The sequence below is a fragment of the Nicotiana tabacum genome, chromosome 9, assembly GCF_000715075.1.
Source record: "Nicotiana tabacum cultivar K326 chromosome 9, ASM71507v2, whole genome shotgun sequence".
Classification (NCBI taxonomy): domain Eukaryota; kingdom Viridiplantae; phylum Streptophyta; class Magnoliopsida; order Solanales; family Solanaceae; genus Nicotiana; species Nicotiana tabacum.
In genome coordinates this window covers 117,539,543-117,549,289 of record NC_134088.1, presented here as the reverse complement: position 1 = coordinate 117,549,289, position 9,747 = coordinate 117,539,543, and the positions used below count along the sequence as shown (strand labels likewise).

Sequence of the window (9,747 nt, the reverse complement as noted above, 5' to 3'; positions counted from 1 at the left end):
TATATGACGATGGCCAAAAGGTCGACGGAGGGTAAAAGTAAGAGTTGGTCTACTTAAAACAATGTCAGATGTCCATTGAATCCGACGATTTTTGTTGGATTTAATTGAGAAATAAGAGCCAATAATAGGATATGATCTTGGGATTTTGGTGGACTTGGGTAGGAAAAAAAGATTGGTTAAGACAAATTTGTTTTAACTAGCTGTTTTCTATTTTATTTTTTTAATAACAAATTTCACATATTATAAATAGTTACCTCTAGTGAACCTTCAGATGATTTAATAGTGTAAAAATTATATTATAAGTGTATAAAATTTAAACACATTAAAAATTTAAATGGGGTTGGGGGGATGTTTGATTTAGTTGATTAAGATAGTTGATAGACATTTACTCCTTTAAAATATTTTAGGAACTGAAACTGATTTTATTAATAAGAAGCTAAAGGTTTGGGTACACGTGCTTAAACTGATATGTAATAACATAGTTGATGTATTTGGTAAACAAATATCGATTTTTGTATTTATTAGAATATTTGAAATGCCCTTATATATAAAATATAAATTTAAAAGTATTTGCACGTGAAAAAGGTTGAATGATGGAAATGAATATGTAGGAGGAGTCAAGCGTCGTGTTTTACGAAATAAGGTATTTTGGGGGTTATAGTAAAAGATTTGGTCAAGGAGAGTCCAAATATCTTAAGAAAGGACAAAAACTAATTAATATAGCTTCTCTTCTACTCCCTCCGTTCTCATTTAATTGTGAGGATAAAGTTTTGCATAATCCTTAAAGAAAAATTAACTAGGAATATAATTTGACTAATTCTTTAATTTTTATTTATTTACGTGCCTCCTAATTATAGAACAATAAATGTTAAAGGCAAATTAAAAATAATTAATTTTCTCTTACTTTTTAAAGTTGACAAATATAATTTTAAAAAAAAAAAAATATATATCACAACTAAATAGGAATAGATGCCGTATCTTCAACAGAGAACGTCGACAATTAAGCTTCTGTATTTGGGATGTTTTATCACGTGGAAAATGTTGTCAATTAAGCTTCTATTTTATCACTCATCGCTTTGCCAATGACAGCTCACAGTTCTAAGTAATTGCGGCCATCAAAATACGGCCATCAAATGCGGATGTAGAAGAAGCGCCGCATTTTAATTTTTGACGTAAGTGTAAAACTTCATTAAAAATAACAAAAGATAGATTTGAACTCATAAATTAAAATTCTGTACATTAATAATGTAATCTGAAAAAGATGGATAACAGCCTACTGTATCTATTACTCCTTATCCTTTGGTTTAAGTAAATTTATGCATAAAAGGAATCTCTGCTGTGACAACATCAACATAGCCATAATGTAAAGTCATATGCTAAGACTTTAGTGTGCCCTTCTCTTTTATTCTTTGTGTTGTTATTTTATGTATAATCATAGTATGTGTTATCAATAGCGAAGCCGGGAATTAAGGGTGTCTAACGGTAATCAAGATTTGATATATCTATAGAGAAAATAATACTTAGTAAAGGATTGTTACATAAATAGCCGGTCAGATTCAATGTTTACTTTTTCTAGTCGGTATACATAGACTATGCATTAATTATCCATATTTATACATATATTATACATGAATAATACATATATTATACATCTGGCGGCTATTTTTAGTTTAAGAGATTAGGAGAACGACTATTTGGGTTAATTTTTCTATTTAATTTATATATACAATATAGCTTTCAGGTGAAAGATATTCAAGCGACTATCTTTGACGGACGATAACTCCACATCTGTGTATACTCATAGCATTAGAGTCGCATTTGATTTATGTAATATAAATTTTAGGAGAAAGGTGTTCTATCTTTCACGCACTGTAACTTGGCCTCTGTGTATACTCATAACATGGAAGAGATTCAAAAATAGCTAGATTTATAAGTGGTCATTCAAAAATAGTCACAGTTTCAAAAGTAATCGAAATTTAGCCACTTTTAAGGTAAAGTGGAGTACCATGCAATCGGACTATTTTCTTGATGTACAACTACACGTACTGCTCCACGGAATCTGTCGTCTTTATTGGTAGGAACTGCGCGGACTTTGTCAGTCGGTCTACAATAACCCAAATTGAATCATGCTTACGGTATGTGCGAGGTAGACCTACTACAAAATCCATATTAATCATCTTCCATTTCCACTGTAGTATCTCTATATCTTGAGCTAGGCCACCAGGCCTCTGATGCTCGGCTTTGACTTGCTGGCAATTCAAACATTTAGCCATATGAGCTGCTACTTGCTTCTTCATGCCTTTCAACCAATACAACTCTTTCAAGTCGAGATACATTTTGGTAGCTCCTGGGTGGATAGAGTACCTCGAGCTGTGAGCTTCTTCCATTATGGCCTTTCTCAGACCATCTACATCAGACACACATAACCGATCATTCAACTTCAAAACTCCGTCACTTCCTAGAGTGAAAGTAGTGATTTCTTTGTTTCTGACTCCTTCTTTTAACTTCACTGAGTACAGATCTTCGTCTTGCTTAGCCTTAACATGTGCAACAAGGGAGGATTGCGCTAAGGCATAAGCAGTTATACCTCCTTCTTCGGTCTCATCCAATCTAATTCCATTATTTGTCAGTTTTTAAATTTCTCGACCTAAAGTTCGCCTTTGTACTGCAAGATGGGCCAAGACACCCATTGACTCTACTAAGTGCATCTGCTACCACATTATCTTTACCCGGGTGATAAAGGATATTGATGTCATAATCCTTCAATAGCTCGAGCCACTTTCTTTGTCTCAAATTTAATTCTTTTTTCTTGAAAATGTACTGGAGGCTTTTGTGATCTGTAAATACTTCAGAATGCTCGCCATAAAGGTAGTGTCGCCATATCTTTAATGCAAACACCACTGCTGCAAGCTCCAAGTCATGTATGGGGTAGTTCTTTTCATGATTCTTTAACTTCCTGGAAGCATAAGCAATAACTTTTCCATTTTGCATAAGGACACAACCAAGACCCACTCTAGAGGAATCACAATACACTGTGAACCCTCCCGAACCTGTCAGCAAGGTTAACACAGATGCAGTGGTCAACCTCTTCTTTAACTCTTGAAAACTCTGCTCACAAGCGTCAGACCACTGGAACTTAACTGCTTTCTGAGTCAACTTAGTTAATGGAGCTGCAAGTGAGGAAAATCCCTCCACAAACCTTCTATAGTAGCCAGCTAACCCCAAGAAACTCCTGATTTTGGTTGGCGTTGTCGGCCTAGGCTAGTTCTTGACTGCTTCTGTCTTCTGAGGATCTACTTTTATGCCTTCACTAGATACCACGTGGCCTAAGAATGCCACTGACTGCAACCAAAACTCACATTTTGAAAACTTGGCATAAAGCTCATTCTCCTTCAAGGTCTGCAAGGCTATCCTGAGGTGTTCTGCATGATCTTCCTTGCTCTTAGAGTATACCAAAATATCGTCTATAAACACGATAATAAAGGTATCAAGGAATGGCTTGAAAACTCTGTTCATGAGGTCCATGAATGCAGTTGGAGCATTTGTCAACCCGAAGGACATTACTAGAAATTCATAGTGCCCGTAGCGAGTTCTAAAGGCTGTTTTAGATATATCCTCTTCTATGATTCTCAACTGGTGGTACTCCGACCTCAAGTCTATCTTTGAAAAGTACTTTGCACCCTGAAGTTGATCGAATAAATCATCAATTCTTGGCAGTGGGTACTTGTTCTTAATGGTAACTTTATTCAACTACCGATAGTCGACGCACATTATGAGAGACCAATCTTTCTTCTTGACAAACAGGATCGGGGCCCCCCACGGTGAAACACTCGGCCTGATGAAGCCCTTGTCAAAAAGGTCTTTCAACTGTTCCCTCAACTCATTAAGTTATGCTGGAGCCATCCTATCAGGAGGTATAGATATGGGTTGAGTGCCTGGCATAAGATCAATGCCAAAGTCTATGATTCTTTTAGGAGGAAGTCCGGGAAGGTCATATGGGAAAACTTCTGGAAATTCTCTAACAACTGGCACAGACTGAAGAGCTGGTGGTTCCGATTCTGGATTAATGATGGGAGTCAAATAGGCGAGACACCCCTTACCGATCATTCGTTGTGCCTTAAGGTAAGAAATAAACTTACCTACAAGCGATGCTGAACTACCTTTCCACTCTAAGACTTCTTTATTTGGAAATTGGAACCTAACTATCTTGGCACGACAATCCAACATGGCATCGCAAGAAGACAACCAATCCATACCCATGATCACATCGAAATCCACCATTTCTAGCTCTATGAGATTGGCCTCGGTGCTGCGACCTTAGACTGAAACTATACAACCTCTATAAACTTATGTGGCTTCCACTGACTCGCCAACTGGAGTAGATACTAGGAATGGCTCACTAAGTTGTTCAGGTTCTAGCCCGAGATTAATTGAAAAGTATGGAGTCACGTATGAAAACGTTGAACCTGGATCAATTATGGCATAAGCATTATGTGAGCAGACTAGAAGTATACCTGTAATAACTTCTGCGGATGCCTCTGCACTCTGACGATCAAGTGTAGCAAACAAACGGGGTTGTCCCCCTCCCTGAGTAACTCGATCTGCACCTCTGCCTGCTCTATGCCCGACCTGATTATGAGAACCACGAGCTTGTGATGGTGCAACTGTAGTAGCTGAGGAACTAGAAGGACGAGTTGATCCCCCACTAAAAATACGTCGCAACTTTGGGCAGTTGGCCTTTATATGACCAATGTCTCTGCAATGATAGAAACCATGAAATCCGAGCTTGCACTGACCTGAATGTCTCCTCTTACATGTTCCGCAAAGACCTTGTTGTTGTGAATGTTGCTCAGCATGACTCTGGCTATGTGAGGATGATGTCCTAAAATTCTAATTCTGGCGAGACTGGTTTCCATAACTCTGAGTACATCTAAAGAAAGACCCACCACCTGACTGATGACTGGACTGAGCTGGTGCTAATGACTCCTTATTGGAGGAACCCCTTCTACTTCCGCTGGACGTACCATTAAACCTGCCCGCTGTCCGAGCTTTCTTGTTATGCTCTTTTTCTTCTCTCCTTTGTTGTCTGTCTTTTTCTAAGTTCTTGGCAAATCCCACAACATAGGAGAAAGTTGTCATTCCTACCGCTGCAACTAATATCGTATCCTTAATGTGATAAGCCAAACCGCCAACAAACCTGCGAATCTTTGCTTTTTCTGTCTTAACCATGTGAGGAGCATGCTTAGCCAACCTTATGAGTTCCATGTAGTACTCTTGCACACTTTTATTCCCTTGCTTGAGCTGTTCGAACTCTGTAGCCTTAGCTTCCCTATCCTCTTCCGGGATAAAGTTAGCCATGAAAGCCTCTTCAAATTCTTCCCAAGTAGGCGGATCATCATCTTCATCTCTTTCCTTTTCCCACATCTCAAACCAAGAGCCAGCCACATCTCTAAGCTGGTAAGCAACCAGCTTCACAGCTTCATCATCAAATGCCTTCATCGCTCGGAGGGCTTTCTTGACACCCTCCAGCCACAATATTGGATCTTCATCAGCTACAGAACCATGGAACAATGGAGGACTCAACTTCAAAAATTCATTCACTCTTGAGGACTTAGAATTGTTCAGTCTATTTGATTGAGGTGGAATCTCATCTCTTCTCTCGTTCTGGTTGGCCATGAAGGCTTTAAACATCTCTAGAGCACTGTTGACAACATTAAATATCTGACCCACCTCTGGAGATATAGTTCTCTGAGCTGGAATTGCTGTTGGGGGTGGCACTAGATCCTGGGTTACTTGCTCATCATGCTCCACCCCTTCTTCATGTTCAACCCGGGGTACTTGAACGCCCTTTATAGATTTACCCTTCCTTTTCTGAGTTGAAGCCTTCTTAGTTCTACCTTGAGCCACAATAGTAGCAATAGTTTCTTGAGCAGCATCCTGAGTGTCGGTGTTAGAGTTGCTTGTACGAGCCATTTCTGTGAGTTTTGGAAAAGCGAATACATTAGATAATTTCTTAGAGGGAGGCTCTACTGCACGATCTAAAGTATGAAAAAAATGAGACTTTTCCTAAATGCTTGTAGCCTCCTACTTATAAGTATGGATACCCATAAATAAGACTCTACTAACACGGCTTCATAGAACCCTAGGACTCCATAAACCTGATGCTCTAATACCAAGTTTGTCACGACCAATTTTCTGAATAAGCCGTGACCGGCACCTGGTCGCTAAATTTGACCGAGCAAACCATCTGTACTTATCAAAACTATTATAACCTCAAAATTTATATGCAACAAAGGAAATACTTTAACCAAATACTTTTAATTAATTTGAATATCTAAAATAAACCAACTCCAAAACTTTATTCGTAGTAACTACTGAAATACTGCTAAGTTATTATCAAAAATATCTGAATCTTAATCCACCGACTGTGTCTATGAAGCCTCTACTGATAAACTGACGCACTGCTCAGGACATGAGATTGTTTGGCTAGTTCTTCAAGTAAACAAAGAAATATAACTACATAAATATGACTCAAAGGAATACTCCACGAACAAAAGCGGAGCTCACCAATAACACTGGAAGAGAGGGAAGTCCTAACCCGTAGCTTGCTCGCCTGCAAAATCGGTTCCTACGTTGTACCGCAGACCAACGTAGGTTCCCAAAAGAGAACGTCAGTACCATCCATTGTACTCAGTGAGTCTCAATGACAGGGGATGAAACTTTAATAAAATATACATTACGAGCAAAGATTCTAAATGAATGAAAAACATAAATCTTCTAAGAACAATTCTAAAATAATTGCATATTTGCAGTTTATGAATATTCTAAAAGAAATTCTTTTCTTTTTCTTTCTTAGAAAAAAAATACTTCACTTTATACTTCGGGAGTTCTAACTATCCTGACTTAATTCTGTCTTAGTCACCGTGTGATCGGCACGAGTTCGATCCCAACCTGATCGAATAGGTCCAATTCACGAGGTGCCACTCGCTTTATGGTTCTCAGCACTCATGTATCATACCTTAGCCTGGCTAAGTAAATTTTCAGCAACGAGACCCTCAGCTCGTGTGCTTCCTACTTTGGCACAAGTAGTTTCAGAAAGTCAACGCCTTGGTTAGGAACCCTCGTCCTGGACGATGACCCCTTCTCAGAATAGAGGATACTCCCAAAAATATTTTCTTTCTAAAACTTCTCTTGTGACCTTTGAAGTCTAAATCTTGTTTGAAAAGTGATCTATCAATATTCATATCAATATTCTTGAGTGCATACATAGCATAAGCATGAAATAGAATTACTCAAAGTATTTTTAAAAGTTCTATCTAACTCTCAAAACTTTGATAAGTGATTGCCATAGTATTTGTTTTTTAAAGTGAACATAAAGTCGAAGTAATCATCTCTTTGCATACATAAAACTCCAACACTAGTCTTATAGTACTGCTCTGTGGACATATAATGACATGTAGGGGATTTTTGAGTAGCAGAAGATAAGGATGGCAGTAGATACGTGTCACATCTCAAAGTGTTTGAAATAAAAGTTATTGGGTAAGCTTGTTGTTGTACGACTACTGTGTCCATTATTGGTGTGAAACTTGTGCACCATTTAACATGTAAGATCCTGTAATAAAGCATAAGAATATGAAAATAGACGCTTATACTTCTCGAGTAAAATACATAAGCTTTAACTAGAATATACCTAGTCAATATATATCCACTCGTTTCAATTAAGCACATGTTGACTCTTTAAAGTATTTTATCAAATACTTTGTGGGCATGTCTTTGTGAGTAGAACCACTTTAGTAAAGGGTTATATCAACTCACCTCAAAACTCCTAGAGCCAATATGTAGGTCTCAGTCTAATTTATACCCGTCAAATAATTGATTCTATAACAACCAGTGCATTTTAATTAAATTCAAAGTTTCACACCTAAATATGAAATTTAACGTTGATACAGAGAAAGAAGGGAATTAACTATTCAATTCTTACCTACTACTACTTTAAAATAATTGACAATAGGGAATTTTATATACCTGAGTTCAAGAATTAGTGATTTGTAAAGAAACCTAGAATTTCGTTGTCTGCTTAAATAATCTTGTTGTCTCTGTTTCTTAGCGTTCTGTTTCTCTTTTCCGAATCAGATTTGCGTGAATGAACAGAAGTTTAAACCTTCTGTTTTGTTCGTATAGAGTTCTTTTAGTAGCCTGACTTGTTTAAGGCTTTTTAAGCCTTTTATCTCACTTTAGTCCAAGGCTTAAGCCTTTCCTTGCCCTTAAGTATCTCTCTTTTTTTTTTTTTTTTTTTTGAGGGGTGTTACACCCTCAAACTTCTGCATGCAATTTTCAAGAATTCTAGGTAAAGATCTGTTTGGATCTTCTGCATTTATTTCACAGAGATGATGTACTCTCTCCGTTCAAAATTCCTATAGCAAATGTAAAAGCAACAAGATGCTACTACAGAGGAATACAAATACAAGATGAAGACAGACTGAATGAGCGAAACATGTGATATATATAAATCGCTCAAATTTCTCACTCCAAAGTTCCTGCAGATTGAATCCCAAAATCTTTATGAACCAAATATTTCAGCATATCTTGTAACATTTCTTGCTAAAGTGACACAGTAGCAAGTCTAATTACTCGTTTAATTGACACTTAATATCAATATCACGATCTTAATTACTCATTTTATATGAAAACAAAAAAGTTCTTATCGCATCCCTGATATTGACATTAACAAAAATTAATGACCTTACATTATGTCAAAAATCCTTTAATTTCATATATGTTTGGTAACACTACATACGAAATTTCACAAACAAATAGAAGCCAGTATAAGAGGAAAAATAACTCATCGTCTGCTAAATCTCAAGTATAGAACAACTAAATCACCATTCCTGACTTTCAGAAGGAAAGTATCACATTAGCTAGGTAAATGGCTCAGACCAGTGAATGGATTGGCATACTGAGAAATGCAAAATCTGCAGGAAAGGAAGTTAGTCCACTTCAATGATTTTCATTAAGAAAGAGGGAGAGAAAGTAGAGAACTTAACTGAAAAAATAGGCATATCATCAATAAACACACGATTAAAAGAAAGAGGGGGAGAATGTAGAGAACTTAACTAAAAAAATAGGTGCATCTTCGTTCATCTTCTGCTTTCTCTTCAGAAGAGAAGAGATTGATTGTCACACAAGCAGTTGTGCAGATCATTCTTCCTCATCTTTCCTTGTTCGTCTCTTCCTTTTTGGAACTGGATCTATAGATAAAGTTATTCTTACAGGAACAAATAACAATAGAGCACAAATTAAGAGACCTTAGGTGTATAGTCCACTTCAATGGGAATTTAGAAATTACCAACCAAAGAAGTTCATGTTTGGCATGTAAAGTAGACTACTTTGAGAAATTAGAGAGGAAATGAAGTGCTCCACAAATAGGAAATTCCATTACACTTTGAAATCCTATATTGAGTCCACGTTCTCAGAGATTCTCCCTTAAACTTGCTGACTTATACAGTTTCTTTTTACCACTTCTTCGACATTTCCTCCACAATGCACAAGAAATTAAAGGCTATATCTATATATTATTAATATTAATTAAATCAAATATTTAATTATTTTAAATAAAATATGTTCTATGAAGACCAATAATTAAAAACTAATTGTTCAATTTTATTATTGCGTAAACAGTACAATCACTTGCCAAAGAAATGTGGTTTTTATTTTGCAAGCGGTTAGGACACCACTACTTACAAACTG

The 9,747-nt window shown here is 36.9% G+C and overlaps 1 long non-coding RNA gene across 1 annotated transcript; it reads right to left on the bottom strand.

Annotated features, from left to right (window-relative positions):
- Nucleotides 1–8,574: 8,574 nt before the first annotated feature.
- On the bottom strand, nt 8,575–9,526 carry LOC107767369 (uncharacterized). The gene is made up of 2 exons (XR_001643896.2): nt 9,115–9,526; nt 8,575–8,972 (listed from the first exon to the last, which is right to left on the bottom strand). It is a non-coding gene; the product is annotated as an uncharacterized LOC107767369 (long non-coding RNA).
- Between the last annotated feature and the right edge of the window lie 221 nt (nt 9,527–9,747).